This window comes from Ochlerotatus camptorhynchus, unplaced genomic scaffold (assembly GCF_037179485.1).
Source record: "Ochlerotatus camptorhynchus isolate MF236.1 unplaced genomic scaffold, CSIRO-AGI_Acam_v1.1 ptg000151l, whole genome shotgun sequence".
In the NCBI taxonomy this organism is placed as follows: domain Eukaryota; kingdom Metazoa; phylum Arthropoda; class Insecta; order Diptera; family Culicidae; genus Ochlerotatus; species Ochlerotatus camptorhynchus.
In genome coordinates this window covers 421,649-441,822 of record NW_027040641.1, presented here as the reverse complement: position 1 = coordinate 441,822, position 20,174 = coordinate 421,649, and the positions used below count along the sequence as shown (strand labels likewise).

Sequence of the window (20,174 nt, the reverse complement as noted above, 5' to 3'; positions counted from 1 at the left end):
GACTTTAGAACAAATGTCCAACAAAATAATTAATAATTTCAGGCAAAAATCGTTGCAATCCTCAATTGCAACGATTAATTCCCTTTATACTTAGATAAGATTTAGTTTTAGTTTTTAGTTTTAAGATATCAATTGTTATACTGACATGCAGGTTTAAAAAGCCTGTTTAAAATACTGAATTGCCAAGACAGGAACAATGTAAAAACACTTAGCTATATATCATAACAATTAAGGTTGGTAAGTTACTGCAGTAACTGGAGCACCTAGGTTAAAATGAAATGTAATTTATTTTGAATTTGGAACAAATAAAGAGTTAAAAAAAACCGAGTGCTTCTTCTTGATGTAGAGAAGTCGTCAAGTCATCGATAATGTCGGGGTCTGCCGGATCATTGCCTTCCTCCAAGGGGTGCGTCAATTTCGTACAAATCACGAATTCCTGCATATACACACCTCGCATGATGCAGTTGCAGCCATCCCGTTATGCAAATGCGCTGGAACGGTACGTGGGTCATACACTCTCCATTGTGTTACTAGATCCGAGTTATCCGCATCCCACAGGGCCCGAGGAAAACAACCTTTGCCCGTTAGAGACATCTTGGCGATCTCGACTATTTAAATTTAATTTATGTTTGGAATGGACTATGCGCGCCACAGGTGGTGGTACTACCGACTACGATACTTTTAAATTGACCGTTAAATGCTTGTTCGATGAACAACTTGCGAGTGTTATGTCTGTTTGTCTGTGGTGTCATCTTGTGTTCTCCCAAGTTGTTATCTCCCCATCGGTGTACCCCCATGTTTGTCTTTTTCATCCAAGTTTTCATCAGTATGTCGATCAAGAGCACATTGCTCTCCAAACCCTGTGTTCTCTATCCCATCCCTGACATCCAATTGTTACAATTTGTTGCCCCTAACTTCGAGATAGCCGCGAGTAATCTGCTCCCGCTTTACTAACGTTAGTTTTAAGTAACTCTGTAATCCAAACACTGAACATCGGCTCCGCAAAGCTACAGCAAATGAGCCTGGAAAAATAAACGCATTATGAAAATAAAACATAGTGATGCAAGCGAGAAATGTCTTTCTGATTTTCAGTTGTGTACACAATATTAGCTGAACACGTTTAACAAATAAATAAATAATTAAATAAAACGGCAACATATTCAAATTTCGACCATTACCCACGTTGCTGTCGATGCCCCGCCCTGTGCACGCGCGCGCTTCCATAACTTGTAAGTGCTCCATCGTCGCTATTCGCTCGTGTTTCGCCAGCCTCCTTTTGCTGCTACTCGGCCAGTGCCAGTGCGCCGATGAGTGTGTCGTCACCAGCGGCTTGCAACTCCGCTCCGGCTCGCACACTACCAGCCAACACCATCAACCAGGCAGGGGTTGGCCCAAGTGCACTGCATGCGAGCCGAAACTTGAGCAAAAGCAAAAGCAAAGCGAGACCCAGCAGCAGCAGTGAGTTCGTCGGCTCGTCGGTCGTTCGCTCCCATCCAGTTGTTATTCAGCTTTCGTTCGGTCGGGACGTTTTCGGAAACGGGTTTTCCGTGAGTGAGCGATTTTTTTCTTCTGTTACCCGTTTTGCTGTACGGTTCTTCTTGTTCTTGCTGCTGGTGTGGTCGTCATCGGTTACTACCAGCCGAAAAGAGAAAAGCGAACATCGGGAAGAGAACCATTCATCAGTTTAGTGGAAAAGCAAAGGGAACGAACAAGGATCGAGAGGGTATTTTGTGCAATCTCCTCCGGTTCCAGCAAGCAGTCCCTGTGTATTATGTGCAAAGGTTTTTATATTATTATTTTTTTTTGCGCTGTGCCTGATATAACAAAAGGATTAATGAATTTCGCTCCGAGAACAGAGTCGTGAATTCCGATAACCATTAATCTCGTGTGCGGAGAAACCAAGGTGGAACAACGTCGACGGGCCCATGGTAACCGTTGAAAGTGGGCGAATTCTTGTGGGATACGTTCATGTGTGTTTGAGAGTGATTGTAGTTTTCGGCCGTGAAAATAAAACGCCAAGTTTACTTTCCCGCAAAAAAAAAAGTGTTTACCGTAAAAATGTGTGAGAAATCCTAAAGTGAAGCAGAGCTGTGGAGAGTTTTGAAATTCTATCGGATAAGCAACAAATCGGATTTCGGTTGCGCTGAACGGGCACCAATACAAGGAGGATAAATGAAAGGTGATGAAAGTAACCATTTATCGTACACCCAACCCAACCGTCGTCGGAGGAAGATTGAAGTGAAACGCAATAAGGTTTTCGGTTCCATTGTATGTTGCCCGGTTGTGTTAATTAGTGTAAGCTGTCAAACGAAATACGCCAGGATACTCTCGTCATACTGTCGCAATTTATCATACCATCCATCGGTTACTCGGCAGTGCGAATGACATACACGCACAAAAGGAAGAAAATCTTGTGCTTTTCATCATCCTCGATACCAGCATAGGGTACTGGACCATGGCAGGCAAACACAACAACAATAGAGCACCACTTTACCCGACTGAAGGCGGCAGTTCGGTTCGGGCTGGGTTGTGTTCTCGAAAACAGCGTCGGCAAAATTGAACGTTGTTCCAACTTTGTCGGACTTACGCTTGTTCGGTTGATGGAGCTGGAAACTGATAAGCCCGGCCGCTGTCGCTGCTTCTGGACTGTATCTTGCTGTGTAGTGTCATGTCACCTCCGCCCGCCAACCGAGGCGGCTTGGTGAATCAAACTTGTCCGAATATTGACACAAAAGCCGACTGACTGAAGATGTTACCGAGTTTCGTTTTTTTTTTCTTTGCTGGCTCTTGTGTGCTTGTGAAAGGTGCCGCCGCACGAGACAACGACGATGACGATGACGACGACGACTGACTGTTAGGCCGACAACATAGTAGAAGCGATTCGAAGCGATTCGATGCGATAGCAATTGGCAAAGCGAAATGCAGCGGCAAGCGAAGCAACCTATGACATAGTGAAAGCGTTTTTGAAAACATTACAGTCGCGCGCGCAGTGCAAAATATTTGTTCAAATTTGTTATTCCTCACTAGAATCAGTCCACTTGCGTTCGAAGGCGTCAAAACACAACACGAACAGCTCTGTCGCTTTGCTGAACGCTTTACACCTCTTCGCATCGCTTTCACTATGGCTGGTTTGGGCGATTCCCATAGAACGCTCATAGAGGGTGCTTTCACGCAAGCGCTCCGCTTATTGCCAACAAATCGAATCGCTTCGAATCGCTTCTACTATGTTGTCGGCCTTAGTGAGTTGGATCCCCTATCTGCCGTCAAAGAGAATCTGCCGAATGCTACAGGTGTTTGATTCCGGGTGGAATTGATGAATCGATTGATTGTGCAGCAGTGGATAATGGAAGGATTTACCAGAAGGGTGCTAATCAAGTGCATTATGATTTCTACGAATACTATTTCTGTTCAAATTGTGTTGTACAACATTTGCTTGGACACTGCTGATTCGGACGCAACATCGCAAAGTCATTATGTAGCGACTCGTGGTACCTCAAAATAAATGTAGGAGCGTGTAACATACCCGTTCCTGATTCATTGGCTTTGAAAGCAATTTGGGTACACAGTCAAACATTGTTCGTAATATCGCGTCGAAAACGATGCATATCACCCATGTCGAATGAATCGTGTATTTGTACATTGACCCAATTTTTCATGTATGAATGAATCAGCAGGTAATCCCACTGTTCGTCTCGAACTGCTCACGAGCAAACGAAACTGCATATAGTAGCAATAATGTACAGAAGGGTCATATCTTCGGCCCCAAATCGGCTCGGCGAGACTATGACACTCTCAAAACTATAAGCCATTAGTTTATAGTTATCCTGTAGTAACCGTCTTAAACATAAGTAAATGTACCTGGCAAACAAAAAGATAAGTGTTCCGTGTTAATAAACTCAGACCAAGTGCAAAACTACCGTGTTCCGAACAGTAATCATCCTCAACTGATCAGATTCGCAGCACGGATCCAACAGACGCTTGATTGTGCGTTAACATTTTTGATCTTTCGAGCCACAACATAATCGACTTGTTGGATTGCCCTAAGCTGGCGTTAACATGGTCAATGTACAAAACAAAAATCATGATTAACTACTTTGATATTAATGTTTTGGACTGGAAAATTTTCGATACAAACTCCATTATTACGAATGAGGCATGTTCCTGATCGAGAGTTTAAGTTCTTGAGAGTGGGATTCCGAGGAGAAATTGTTGAAGTTTTAAGGATTAAGTAAAGTTATTTTAGACTGCTTGAACTGCAGTTTTCAGTTTTTCAGCAAAGAAGAAATGTCATACATTTCCTTCATTTTAGGTTTCACAGTTTGTGAAGATATCAACTTGTAATATTCTAAGTACGTATTTATCCTTCTTTTACAAATGAGCAGTTCTTTCGAATTCTACTATTTTCGTGATTTTGGCATCATCTATAAAACATGCATTCACAAAAATTTTCCTTCTTTTAAAAGTTAGGTATTATTTTTTCACAGCAATTTGTTTTGGACATTTTGTGACAACGGTTTTGACACTCGACACTTCGGCAAAAAAAATATTAAGTGTACAAATTTGTTGTAATTCCAAATGACAATCACGTTTAATATGAACTAGCCTTATTTGTTGCTCGTTCTCTTTTTCAGACCGGCAAATTTTCGTTCATAAGAGTGCTCATACTTCAATGATTTGAATTCCAAAAACAGAAAAAAATTATTCAGAATATTCAGGCTTAGCACTTTGGAAGGCAATCAAAATTTTATTTTCTAACGCAAAATTTCCTTCATTTAAACATGAGAAGTTCTTACAAGGTTACTGTTCTCACGATCTTAGGCACCTAGATTAAAATATGCAAACACATTATTTTTAATTCTTTTTTTTTTTTTTTTTTATTCTTTATTTAAGAGATTTTTAGCCTTAGGCTAGTTCATCTCTAAATTTTCAATTCTTTTAAAAGCAGCTCGTTCTTTTCTCACATGAATCTTTGTTGAATTAAACAAAATTGGGATGCGTCATTACAGGAGTATGTAATTATGACTAATTAAAACAGTTAACAGGATTATGGTGGAATGAATCATTTATTATCATTTACCCAATTGTTGAAAAGGGACATTCTCCGAATGTTCTTAAATACAATTCACAATTCACACTTTGGATCTTTTTTTATGAAAATGTATACACACTAAGATTTTGTTTCCGTGCTCCGTAAATTTTACCGACATCAGAACAGCCGAACGTTCGGTAAAACTATGACCTTCAATTTAAAGGCTATTGAATTTGAAAATAATTTCAAAACATGTTCAACCATGTTTAAATGATCAAATCTTGGCATTTTGGTGAAGATTTCGTTTCAAAGTAGCTGAAAAGCAATTGAATTGAATTACATAAATTTTACCGAACAGTTCAGCTGTTCAGATTTTGGTAAAAATTACCGAAGTCGGTGATAACTTCTAAGTGTGTAAAGAAGAACATTCCTATTTACATAGTTGAAAATGCTAATTTCAAATAACAGACTAAAGTGGTAATTTTTATACGATATATGAGGAGATGAAAGTATAGAGTTGATAGTTCCGTTAGAGTACAGCAGTGTGGAAATTGTGTATAGAGAGTAGAAAGCTAGCAAGGACAACTTTTAAGAAAGGTACAAATCGGTTTGATCATCTCTCTTTACCAAACTCCCCCGTTGGAGAGGGATGGGATACCACTTTAGTCTGTTATTTGAAATTAGCATCTTCAACTACGTAAATCATTGACTTCACACAGAAGTAATACAAAACATATAGTCAAAGTACATAACTCTGGATGGGAGCTTACCATCAATTACTGTCATTGGTCGAAAGGTACAGTAGCAGCACCTACCCTACCCGTGTCCCCTCGAGATCGTCAAGTCGACGATGACAGGAGCACATACCGTGGTAGAGGTGACAATAGCTGCCATTTCCAAACCTACGACTGGATGCCTTCCTTCAGATAACAACTAGAGTGCGGTAAACAAATCGATAGAACTATTTCAAACACATCGTCGGTACATGAGCGAGTCGGCGATCATCTTTTTTGCCAGTGGTGGCGGGGGGGGGGGGGAAACCCCTCACCATCCCTCTTCAACGGGGGAGTTTGGTAAAGAGAGATGATCAAACCGATTTGTACCTTCCTTAAAAGTTGTCCTTGCTCGCTTTCTACTCTCTATATACAATTTTCACACTGCCGGATCTATCAACTCTATACTTTTATCTCCTCCATCTATCGTATAAAAATTAGCATCTTTAACTATGTAAATCGTTGACTTCACCGAGGACTTCACGCAGAAGTAATACAAAACATATAGTCAAAGTAAGAATATTCCATTCGATCAAAAGTTCATTCAGCCAAACGTCCATATGGGAGTTTTCCAGAATGTTCTCAAGCTTATCGGTATTCCCATTTTACTCGATCCTTATGGGAAATCACATTGCGGTCTTTCATTAAACGTGGTCGCAAGGGAGTCCCGGATAAAATCGTCAATCTCATCGAAGCGCAGTATGAGGCTTTCACGTGCAGAGTTCTGCATAACGGAGCCTTGTCCGACCCTACCCGGGTAGTCGCTGGTGTGAGACAAGGATGTATACTATCACCGCTACTGTTTCTCATCGTAATCGACGAGATCATGGTAGGTGCAATTGACCGTCTACCGAACCGTGGGCTGCTTTGGCAGCCTATCACCATGGAGCATCTCAACGACTTCAATTTGGCTGATGATGTTGCTCTACTAGCACAAAGGCGAACGCTCCTCTGCGGCGGGTCTCACCATCAACGTCAACAAGATCAAATCGTTGGATATCAACACGGGCAACCCTTCCAACTTTACGGTAGCGGGGCAAGCAGTGGAGAAGGTCGAAAGTTTTCAATATCTTGGCAGCCAAATGGCGTCGGACGGCTGGACCAAAAGCGACATAGGTGCACGAATCAAGAAGACTAGGGCGGCCTTTGCGAGTTTACTAAACGTATGGAGATCCAACCAGATAAGTCAAGGCACCAAAATCCAAATTTTCAACTCGAACGTGAAATCTGTGTTGTTATACGCCAGCGAAACGTGGTGTATATCAGCGGAGAACACTCAACAGCTGCAGGTCTTCATCAACCGATGCCTGCGGTATATAATTCGTGCCTGGTGGCCTCACAACTGGATCTCGAATGCCGAGCTCCATCGTCGATATCATCAGAAGCCAACAGAAATTCGAGAGCGAAAGTGGAGGTGGGTCGGCCACACACTTCGACCAGGCGGAAACGAAATCGGCAAGCAAGCGCTGGATTGGAATCCGACAGGACATCGCAGCAGAGGCAGACCCAGAGGCTCATGGCGGCGGAGCCTCAATAAGGACATTAAGCAAGTCGACAGGAATCTGACCTGGGCCCAGGTCAAGGCAAAAGCGAGCAGCCGCCCAGGATGGAAGTCTTTCACGTTGGCCCTTTGCACCGCTGGTGGTGCACAGGACCCTTAACTAATTAGACGTGGTTGCTCATTTCGAAAATTCGAGGGCCATGTGAAACTTTGTGCAAATACCGTTTTGAGAAAAATCGAAGCTGACCGTTCAACGAAGAAGGCATGTGTCGTAGATCACTTCATCAAGGTCTCTGAGCGTAGATTTGATGTCTGATTTTCGTAAAGCCAGAGATTCTAGGACGTGGTTCTGTAAATATAGCAATCGCTGTGATCCGCCCGAATGCTCCTTGATAAGATATAAAGTTGTCCTGTTAAACATTCAGTTCAAACATATTTACGATCTTAAACTAAAACTAGTCCTGGTGAAGAATCCAACCCCTGGATTATTCAAGATCTTTAAACTTCCCCGCAATTCTAAACTTTTCTGAAGCATTCGGTACTTATTTAAACTAAATGGTACTGTCCCAAAGAGCTCTGAATCGCAAGGCTTCCTGCAACTTTCCTGAAGTTTTTGATACTTCCTTGAAGGTCATGGAACTTCCTTTGCATTTTTTGTATTTACCTGAAGTTCCATAAATGTTCAAGAAGTACTCGCAACTTCTCTTATGTTCCAATAAATTTCCTGATATTTATGGACCATCCTTTGAAGACCTTGCAAATTTCCAGAAATTTTTGGAACATTCCTGAAATTCTTGGAATACAGTGAACTCTCCACAACTCGATATTGAAGGGACCATGGAGTTATAGAATAACTAGCCCACACAAAATCACCAACACAGTAGCCATGGAATAAATGTTTATTATGGTTTCATAACTCGACATCGAGCTGACTGTATTTCACAATTAATGGAACTTCTTGAAAGTTCCTACAGTTAACTAATGGATGCTCTGAAGTTCTCTGATCTACCTCTAAATACTCGGCTCAATGCTGTGAATAATGTTACTGCTTAAAAACCTTCTCTGAAGCTCTGTGGATTGCCCTAAAAATCTAAGAACATAGTTGAAGTTCCGGAAATTCCCTGAGTTTCTACGAACTTCTGTAAAGTTCCTGCAATTTGCTTGAAGTTAAATTATGCCCCGTAACGTGGGTAGATCACCTTTCCGTGGTACGTGTAATATCTACCACCGATTCCTAGTCTTGACAACTTCAAACTAGGGGAACAGATTTTTTCAGTAATCAAAGGAGCACATCTTGGGGGGTTCTGATGCATGATCATTATCGGTGTCATTGCTTAATTTTTTTGCTAAGGAATCCAATTTTGACTGACAAAGGGGCGTGTCTTTGGAGGGTGTTTCAACACTCCGAAGCGTATGAATAGCGGGACCTTTCAATTAGAGTAGGATCTTTGCGATAAATGAAAGAATGACAAGTGTAAAAAAATCCAATACTTCATCATTTCTCAATAGTGATGAAGTAATACGACTAGGACTACGTGGTTTTATATAATAAATGTTGTTTGTTAACTGCAGCAAGAGCTTTCGTTTTGTGTATTAATATGAATTTGAGCGGGGTTCTCTCTGTTTATACTCTTTAGTATGACGCGCTTGACATAGATGGCCCACGGCGACTCACGAAGAGCTACTGATTCCGATCAATAGCGGTGCGGCTTCTTCCTCCTTCTATGGATGCTCATGTGGGCTGCAGCTCGCTGCTTGCTTTTGGTTGTGTACTGGAGAACAATGTTCAACGCCACGCGCCGAAAGCACTGTTGCTGCTGCTGCTGATGTCGACGACCACACACGGTGATTTAAACTGAATCCTTGATAGCTAGCTGCTTCCGGGGAGCCTTTCGTTGTGTACTGCAGAACACCACCACTCACCACGCGGTGATTTAATAAACACCGTTTGGTGAGACCGGATGAAATTCAACTTTGAAATCTGTGTTATGGAAATCGCTTTTTGCAGGCAGTCGGTGATAATTTGAACTATCATAGCAACAGTTGCACATTCGTGCAATTTTCAATAGTGACTTTTTGAAAAATAATAATGTCTTAACTATAGCAGATGCGTAGAAATATTTCTGACCGATTGATGATAAAATTATTGAAATTAGGCCAGGGGCAGCTAAGTTATTAACGTTCAAAATCTTTCATAATGTCGTTACATGTTCCATTTTTGGTTTTCACAAAGTGTACCCCCATATATAAATCATAGACGTAGTCCTACGTCAAAAAAAAAAAATAACAAAAAGGCAGCCTTTCAAATTTGAAAAATCTGCTCAATTCTAACGGTCAAGGCCTTAAATGAACAGTTCTCAATAATATACAAAAACAATTAAACCAATTTAAATTTGAGTTATCACGGACACTGACTTTGAAAATTCATGCGATAAAAAAATAGATTTTTTGAAACTTTGCAGATAGGCTTGACTGCTAAATTTTTTGGAATCTCCATGGAAATCTCAGAATTCCTTGAAGTTTTCCGCAATTTTTCACATGCTAGTGGAGTGTTCACATCTGTGTGGATTTGCTAGCGCTAGTGTACTCGCCAACTAGCACGAATTTCAGTTGCTCCTGAAATTTCATGCTGGTAGACGCTGATACCCTGTTTACATTAAGCTAGTTGGCTGTTTTGCTAGCAGCTAGCTCATAAGCGCTAGTGAAATAGCATAAGTGTTAACACCCCATAACGGAACGTTAATGGACATAGAGTGTACAAAAATTTCAAAGTTCTGACGCTCATGGAACTCGTAGCTTCGTTTTGTTTTCTAGATTTTGAATTATCTTCTTCTTCTTCTTCTTCGCATTTCAAGCTTATTGCTTATCGCCAAGGAAGCAAAAATATCTCAAAATGACAAGCGATTAACGAACCGAATGATAACGGTCTTCGCCAGTATAGCTTGCTCGGGTCGGTAGAAGGAAACGACTAAATTGCAGGCAAGCTGCTTCACGAAGCGTTATATCTTTTCTCGATTCCGATCGAGCTACGCCCTCAACCGTGCAACCAAGCAGGCAAGCAATATATCATTATCCTTCTACAACTCCGATCAAGCTATATTACAGAGATAGTTTATCGTGGTAGTACATAGTAGCAAGCGTTTTGTCTGTATTGTTGGTTGCTTTATGTGTTTGAATTCATTGCTTTTGGCATATTAGCTTATTGCGTGCTCTCAACTTAGTGTTCTAAGATGCACTTCCACAATTATTAATTGAGAGCTTTCGATGCATGTACTATTTTTGCATTAGTATAATTGTGTGGCAAGTACAATCATACTCTATGCCCAGGGAAGTCAATGAATTTTACAATCTGAAAAATTCCAAGACCGGACCGGGAATCGAACCCAGCCAGCTCCAGCATGGTCTTGCTTTGTAGCTGCGCCTTTACCAACTGAGCTAAGGGAGGCCCCTTTTGAGGGTTCTTTGAACATCTGTAATACCATTTTTCTGAAGTTAATCGAACGGACCTGAAGTTCTCAAAAATTTCCAGAAATTTTCTGAATTTCCCTCATGTTTCCACAATTTTTCCGAAATTCCTGGAACTGCCCTGAAGTTCTTAGAACAGTTTTGACGATCTCTGACCTTTCCTAGAGATCTTTGCACTTACGTGAAGTATTCTGAAGATTCTTTAAGTTCTTGTGAAGCTCTTGAAATTTACTTGATGCTAATGGAACTGTCGTGCAGTTCTCTGATCTAGATCTCTATATTCTCGACAATTTTCTTGAAATTCACTGATCTGCATTGATGTTCTCAGGATATTTACCATGAAGCATCTACAAACTTTTCCAAAGTTCTGAACTTTCCTGTAGTTCTCGGAACTTACAGTGTATCGCAAAATTGAGCGTACACCCTAGTGGAACATTATAACAAACATTCTGAATAGATAATTTTTTTTTAAATCTTGGCTGGTGTTTATTGATTTATCGTTTCAGTTTTGGACTTGATTGGAATAACATGTATGAAGTACGATTTATTTTATTAAAACGCACAGTTTTAAACTTTTTACCTAATGGACGAATTTTAGTTAAGGTGAAAGTGGATCGGTTTGGAATGACTCACTTCATCGATTTTTTACAAAATAACGCAGCGCTCAATCGAAAAAACTCTTCCGTGTAAAATTAAAGAACTAAAATTGCTATTTCTAGCAATTTTTACAAGATTGATTTATTGTTGAAATTTTCTGTAAACCATTTTCTAAGTTCAATTTTAGGATCACAATCATAGCGGTCGCTAACTTTGCTAATCAATTACACAAGTATTTCGTATGAAAGGTCATATTTTACTCCCGTAGATCGTTTTAAAATATTGTTAGGAACATTTCCTCCGAAGACAACATACCTGTGAAATGCATTATTTCAATATCAAATCATTTTTTTGTAACGCAACTCCAAGCATTAGATTTCGTTTTCCTAAGTAATCAACTGGCTTTTGCATGTGTCTGAGCGTAAGTATGCTCCAGGTTGAAAAACAATGTGATTTGGAAGCCTCGCGAAAAAAAGCCATTTTGCGAATATTATCAATAATTGAAAACGGATGCAATTCGGCAATGTCATCTATGCGTTATCGCCATAACTCCATTATGAAAGTGCTTGAAAATAAATAGTAAAAATATTTCTAAATTTAGAGTATTTCTAAGTCGTGTTGGAAACGCGTGTATTTGTGAAATAATAAAAACAATTCAAGTGTGTGTATGTGTAAGCTAATTGAAGGATACTCTGTGAATGTTTCAGTCTATTTGATGGAAGTTTTCTGATATATCTGCATATTTCTAGACCAACAATTGAAATAGGCGGAACAACCAAACGTAAACAATGGCTTTAAACGCAAATTCCTCGAGAATCAAAGCACATCCAGGCAACCTAACAACTTCATATGATAGAGCAAACTTCCTTTATCGAATGGCATTGTTAGTTTGCGTGGGAGTGTTTTGATTCTCGAGAATTTTGTGTTTAAAGCCATTGCTTACGTTTGGTTGTTCCGTCTGTTTCAATAGTTGGTCTAGATTTATAAAGGTAAATAGAACTATTTTAGAAATCACCCACCTTTGCCATTGCTAAATGAAATATTTTTCAAATCAAAAGGTTCCTTAATTTTCACATGTTGTTTCACAAGTATTTGAGGATATTCTGCGAACTTGACTTGACTGCGACTTTGACAGGCCTTCCCTGAACTTCAGCAGCCCTTCCCTGAACTTCGGCAGAACTTCCCTGTAATTCTAGAACCCATAAGGCACCCGGAAATCATACTGGAACGAGAATTATTTTTTTTTCATAAATCCGTGTCCCAGCCAATTAATCATACGTTGAATCATGCGTTAAACTTGATTACAAAATTCTTCCTAGTGATCAGTACTACACCGTTCGTGATGGCCGAAGTGTTGACGACGCGGATAAGTCGGTTTTTTTTTCGAAAAAAAAATCGGTAATAAAGCTATGGGCAAGCCATTTGTGAGTGTGGTATGCTCACCGACAAACCGTCATGAATGACCATACAAATTACCACGAAATTTCTGCTCAAAGCACACTACCGACATCTGTCTCCGTGTTCGCGGAAAACGTTTATCTAAGCCACGAACACGAGTGCAAAATGTATGAGTTAGTTCGTGTCTGATCTATTCTGGACAAGTTAGTTTTATCTAGACGAAAAGTTTCTATGGTTTTGACAGATGGGATCGCTGCACATTTGAATCGGCCGTTATAGATTTTCGAGCGAAAGTTAAGTTTAAGTTTCATGTCGGTTTGTCGGTGGTATGCTTTCCAAATGTTTACGTGCGTGAGTGTTTAAACAAGCGTCTGTTACCCATGATCCGCAAACACGACGCCTCAGTACTGTTTTGGCCGGATTTGGCGTCGGTTCATTACTCCAAGGACACGATAGCCTGGTATAAAGCCAACAAGGTCCAATTCGTACCCAAGGAGATGAATCCGTCAAACTGTCCCCAGGCCAGGCCAATCTAAACTGTTTGGGCCCTGACCAGAGCATATTTGCAGACACATGTAAAGGAAGCGGAATCTGTTATAAAGTTTGTGAAAGACTGGGAAAAAGTATCCAAAATTGTTGGACTGAAGCTAATGAGTAGCGTGAGATAAAAAAAAACCACTCCTTGGCTTACGACTCGGATTTTCTACGTTTAACTGTAAGAGAATACTATAGAGAACATGAAAACGAAATAAAAACAGAATTTGCTGTAAACAAAGTTACGTTATCGTTCGTGCTTAGACATTCTGCAACACCCTATATTATTAACAACACGTTGATATTTGAGCTTTTTTTTTAAATCTCTCACAGGTCCAAGTTGTGCTTCAAATACATAAACCAAAAGTTGTATGACTACAATGCGTGGACATTCAAATATGTATCAGAGTAGTACAAGCTTACCATTTATCGCTATCAACATATTAATAACGTGTAATGCTCAATAAATGAAAGAATTTCTAAGGCCCGTTAAAATGTTACGTAATGCCACAGATTGCTATACTTTCCTAAACAAATTCCGCATGTACGGCCAATGATAACGACTCAAAATTGAGTAAGAGTTACTTATATTTGAGTTCAGTTATTTATTTATTTTTTTGTTGGGGAGTGAAGTAAAACCACTCCGTGCATTATTTAAACTTTTGTGGTACCCCTATTTGCTGTTTGTATCATGCCAATTGCCTGGACACATCTTTTCCCAGTCCGGTATAATATGGTTTATAAAACCAACTACCTTTCCAGGTTTTGCAGACTAAATATCACTAGGTTGTAAGCTAATACTTCCAAGAAATTTGGATCTACGCTTGTGTAATGCACCCCAACTGCAGAACAGATGTTCCGAGGTTTCACGTTCCAAATTACAGAAACGACAGATATTACTATGAACCCGACCAATGTTCTTCATGTGATATCTACTAGGACAGTGCCCAGTTACTAGCCCAGTGTATATACTAAGAGGTCTTTTATTGAGCTCTAAAAGCTTTTTGGTGTATGTTATATTAGGAGTTATAAATCTTTTCGACTGGTTGCAGTTTGTGACAGTCATCCAATTGGCCATCACCCTTTGCTCTTCCCAGCATTTGAGTTCCATTTTTACCGTACAGTATGATATTCCACAGTATGGTTCGCTTGAAACACATTTGGAAAATGTCCCATCGCAACTGAAATATTTGTTCCGGGGCATCTGTTCGTATTCCAATTTTTGAGCCATCTGTGAAAAATATGATTGAGCCTTGACGAACGTTAGGACCACCAGTTTCCCAATCCGAACGTGCCGTTTCACATACGTTGAAGGAAATTTCATAGCTGTCCTCTGGTTTCATCCAGTCTCCATTCATACTCATACCCGGTCCTTTTTTCTTTTTTTTTAATCTTTATTTGTTCCAAATTCAAAATAAATTACATTTCATTTTTTTAACCTAGGTGCTCCAGTTACTACAGTAACTTACCAGCCTTAATTGTTATGATATATATCTAAGTGTTTTTACATTGTTCCTGTCTTGGCAATGCAGTATTTTAAACAGGTTTTTTAAACCTGCATGTCAGTATAACAATTGATATCTTAAAACTAAAAACTAAAACTAAATCTTATCTAAGTATAAAGGGAATTAATCGTTGCAATTGAGGATTGCAACGATTTTTGCCTGAAATTATTAATTATTTTGTTGGACATTTGTTCTAAAGTCTCAACATTCGAAATTCTATGTACTTCGGTAGTACTGTACCAGGGAGGCAACTTCAAAATCATCTTCAGAACTTTGTTCTGAATCCTTTGAAGTGCTTTTTTTCCTGGTAGTGCAACAACTAGACCATATTGGCACAGGGTAAAACATGGCCGGTCTAAAAACTTGTTTAAATATTAGAAGTTTATTCCTGAGGCAAAGTTTGGATTTCCTGTTTATAAGAGGATACAAACATTTTATATATTTGTTACATTTGGCAATGTGATCTTTAAAAGTTAATTTTTGGTCAAGTATTAATCCAAGATATTTCACTTGATTTGACCAGGGAATAGGAACTCCGTTCATAGTGACTATGTGACTACTACTAGGTTACAAAAACAAAGCTCTAAGCTTATGTGGAAATGTTATAAGTTGAGTTTTGGAAGCGTTGGGAGAAATCTTCCATTTTTGTAAATAAGAAGAGAAAATATCTAAACTTTTCTGCAGTCTGCTGCAAATAACACGAAGACTTCTTCCTTTAGTGGAAATGCCTGTGTCATCAGCGAGTTCTGTCAGTTAAATAATTTTGAACTAATTTCATAATATAAAGTGGAAAATTAAACTTTTTCAATTTAGCAATCAAACTTTAATGCCAAACACTGTCGAATGCTTTTTCTATGTCTAGAAGAGCAACTCCAATTGAGGGCCTTCAGATTTATTTGAACGAATTAAATTGGTAACTCTTAAGAGTTGATGAGTAGTTGAATGCCCATGGCGAAATCCAAACTGCTCATCTGCAAAAATCAAGTTCGTATTGATGTGAAGCATCATTCTATTCAAAATTATCTTTTCAAAAAGTTTACTTATTGAAGAAAGCAAACTTATTGGGCGGTAGCTAGAAGCTTCAGCTGGATTTTTATCCGGCTTCAAAATTGGAACAACTTTTGCATTTTTCCATTTATCAGGAAAGTATGCCAAATGGAAACATCTGTTAAATAATTTTACCAAGAAAAACAAGGTACTCTCTGGGAGTTTTTATATGAGGATATAGAAAATTCCATCATCACCTGGAGCTTTCATATTTTGAAACTTTTTAGTTATAGACCTTACTTCGTCCAAATCAGTCCCCCAGGAATCATCAAAAATATTTTCCCGAGAGAAAATATTCAGATAATCCCGAGCAACCTGATTCTCAATAGGACTAGTAAGACCCAAACTGAAATTATGGGAACTCTCGAATTGCTTAGCAAGTTTCTGAGCTTTTTTCCAAATTTGTGATCAAAATTTTACCACCTTCTTTAAGCGCTGGAATAGGCTTTTGAGGTTTTTTCAAAATTTTTGTGAGTTTCCAAAAGGGTTTGGAACTCGGGTCTAATTTAGAAACATTATTTTCAAAAGTTTTGTTCCTCAGGGCAGAGAATCGTTTTTTAATTTGTTTTTGTAAATCCCGCCAGATAACTTTCATGGCAGGATCGCGTGTTCTTTGATATTGTCTCCTACGGACATTTTTAAGACGGATCAAGAGCTGAAGATCATCGTCTATTATAATTGAATCGAATTTAACCTCGCATTTTGGTACTGAGGCAGCTCTTGCTTCAACTATAGAAGTAGTCAGAGATTCAAGAGCATAATTAATTTCATCTTTGGTTTGCAAAGGAATGTTTGGATCGAAGTTATATTCCATAAATGATCGATATTGCTCCCAATCAGCCCTATGGTAATTGAAAGTAGAGCTTTTGGGATTACAAATTATTTCTTGGGATATTTCAAAAGTTACTGGAAGGTGATCAGAACCGAAGTCAGCATGGGTAACCAATTGGCTACAAAGTTGACATGAATCAGTTAACACCAAATCAATAGTGGAGGGATTTCTTGCAGAAGAAAAGCATGTTGGGCTGTTTGGATATTGAATAGTGTAATAACCTGCAGAACAATCATCAAACATTATTCCATGAGCGGTGTTTTGCATTAAAATCACCAATAATGAAGAATTTAGACCTATGAAGTTTCTGGAGGTCGCCCTTGAGAAAATTCTTTTGCTGGCCTACGCATTGGAATGGCAAATAGGCAGCTATAAACGTAAGTTGTCCAAATTTTGTTTCAACAGAAACTCCCAAAGTTTCAAAAACTTTGGTTTCAAATGAAGAAAGAATTTTATGTTTGATTCGTCTATGAATAATGATGCCAACGCCACCACAGGGTCCATCAATACGATCATTTCTATAAATCAAGTAATTTGCGTCCTTCTTAACCTTATGGTCAGGTTTAAGGAACGTTTCAGTTATAACGGCAATATGCATGTTATGAACTCTCAAAAAGTTAAATAGCTCGTCTTCATTATCTTTAAGGCCGACAACATAGTAGAAGCGATTCGATTCGTTGGCAATAAGCGGAGCGCTTGCGTGAAAGCACCCTCTATGAGCGTTCTATGGGAATCGCCCAAACCAGCCATAGTGAAAGCGATGCGAAGAGGTGTAAAGCGTTCAGCAAAGCGACAGAGCTGTTCGTGTTGTGTTTTGACGCCTTCGAACGCAAGTGGACTGATTCTAGTGAGGAAAAATGGACACCGAAATCGATTCGGAAAATTTTGCACTGCGCGCGCGACTGTAATGTTTTCAAAAACGCTTTCACTATGTCATAGGTTGCTTCGCTTGCCGCTGCATTTCGCTTTGCCAATTGCTATCGCATCGAATCGCTTCGAATCGCTTCTACTATGTTGTCGGCCTAAGAGATCGAGCATTCCAATTTAAAATGTTTAATGCTTTAAAATCCATTACTGAATTTTAAAGTCATGACAATATTATTTGCAAATTTTACTCCAGTTTGAATAGCATCAAACATGGAGTTGGATTTAAGCATATCAGAAATCATGTCAATTAATGAATTCTGTAAAAATTCCATTTTAGGTGCAGTAATGCTTCCTAAGTCAAAATTGTCAAAATTTCCGTTAGAACGTTGGTTAGTATTTTGATTTCTACCCGCTGCAATAGCAGCATAGGTAGCTCCATTAACTCGCTGAACATTGTTAGCAGCGAGGGGAGTAGGTACAGATGAAAAATTTGAAGTAGGGGTGATATTTGTACCTGCGGGTACGAATGTAGAATTTGTTCCTCGCTGAACGTTGTTAACAGCAGAGGAATTTGTACCTGTTCGGAAACGTGGAGCGTTTCCTACCTGACGGTTAGAACGAGATTGTAGGATCGCTTTGCGAAACTTATTTACATGCCCTAAAATTGGATTTGTGGTTTTCACCACAATTTGAACATTTAAATTTCTTAGGATCTTCCTTCACAGGACAGTCGTTCTTTGCGTGAGAGGAATCACCACAATTCATGCATTTAGCTGGCATGTAGCAATTTTTAGTTCCGTGACCCCATTCCTGGCACTTACGGCACTGAGTGAGGTTTTGGAAATTTCCTCCAGTCTTCCTGAAGTGTTCCCACTTCACTCGGACATGGAGCATAAGGCTAGCTTTTTCTAAGGCCTTAAGGTTGTTTAGTTCACTAGACTTGAAGTGAACTAAATAAAAATCATTAGAAATCCCGTTGCGCGAATCTCCAGGACGGGATTTCATTTTCATTTTGATTACTTGGAGTGGCACAACTCCAAGTAATTTTGCCAGTTCATCTTTGATGTGATCCAAGGATTCACCACTGGGCAGTCCTTTCATGACAACCTTGAACACACGTTCAGTTTTGGTGTCGTAAGTAAAAAATTTGTGCTTCTTCTCAGTAAGATACTTGAGAAGACATTCAAATCCGTCCAAGGTTTCAGCCAATACACGGCATTCACCCCGACGTCCAATTTGTAGTGAAAACTTAACTTTCACGAAATTCAAAAGTTCCATGCGAAGAGCATGGAAATCGGAAGTGGTTATCACAATAGGGGGAATCTTTTCCTTCTTGGCATTAAGCCGGGAAAGTTTACTAGAATTTTTCTTGGATGATGGATCATTCTCATCATCCGTGAGCAAATCAAATTGATTACTCAAATTGATTTCATCAGAAGGGGGGTCAAGAGTTTGCCCCTTTCTTTTGCGTTTAGGTGCCATGGCGGCAGTAAATTTTTATCCAAATCGACTTCCAAGCAAATTACTATAAGAATCTGAAGGATCGAAGAGGAATTTTCCAAATCGATATCCAAGAAGGATTACCTCGGGTAGGGTCCAAACAAGGATCGAAAAGGAATAAGAGTTGAACAAGGTAGAAAATTTTAACAGGTTGAGCACTGAAAAGTGCTGTTTAAATTTGTTGTAGCTTTAGGTAGTAGTAACACTTCCTTAAGCAAAAAGCAAATAGATCCGCACGGCAAGAGAGCACGATGCGGACTGATCATCACTGGTCCTCTTTGGAAGTATTGTAAGATGCTTAGATGACCAACAAGATCACCTGGCATTACTTTGTTACATCTGTTGAGCCCTAGAGCCCTTCTTTCCGCTTCTAGTTGCGCATATTCATGCAAGGGCAGCAGATTAAGGATTGCTTCTACTGCTTTTGATGGGGTGCTTCGCACCGCACCCGTTATTACAATGCATGCTAGACGTTGAAGTTTTGCTAGTTTCCTCTGTGCAGTAGCCTCTTTTGATTTTGGCCACCACACTAACGAAGCATGAGAGTTCAGATTACTCAAATTTCTTGAAGTTGTAGGTCACTCATAGATTGAGTAAATTTTCCGACGCTTTTCCGAGGAAAACTTCTCGAATATGAGAAAAACTGATTGTGGTTTTAATCTGTCTTCTAGTACACTTCTAACCTGTGTACAATTTTCTTAATTTTTCTCATATTGGAGAAGTTTTCCCCGGGAAAGTGTCGGGAAATTTACTCAAACTATGAGTGACCTACGTTTTAGCGATTTTCAGTAATCTGAAATCAAATATGGGTAGCATTTTTTGTCAATGTGCGATTGGTTTGGAAAGTATTTTTTTTTTTCTAAATCAGTTGAAATAAACTCACGCCGCCGCCGAAAATATTTTGATCGGCGCACAGGTCTAATTTTATTTTTAATAAGTGAGATTTTTAGCTCAATGGCTAGTTCATCTCGTAATACTTACAAGCACGAAATGTCATTATAACATCCAATGATTCCATAATTCGGGAAAACATTGTTTATAGTGATGTAACTTAAAGCAACCCTGGATGTTACGCTATTCTCCAATAACTATAACTGCGATTGCCTGTAATGTGTATAGAACTCAG

General features: G+C 39.3%; 1 protein-coding gene across 4 annotated transcripts in view; it reads left to right on the top strand.

Moving 5' to 3' along the window:
- Positions 1-1,479: 1,479 nt before the first annotated feature.
- wge (winged eye) overlaps positions 1,480-20,174 on the top strand; it is a 217,439-nt gene continuing 198,744 nt past the window's right edge. For 3 of the 4 annotated variants that reach the window (XM_065221976.1, XM_065221975.1, XM_065221974.1), the window contains exon 1: positions 1,480-2,179. The gene's annotated coding sequence lies outside the window, so the exon portion shown is untranslated. The remainder of the gene's footprint in view (positions 2,180-20,174) is intronic. The other variant, XM_065221977.1, reaches the window with a different exon arrangement.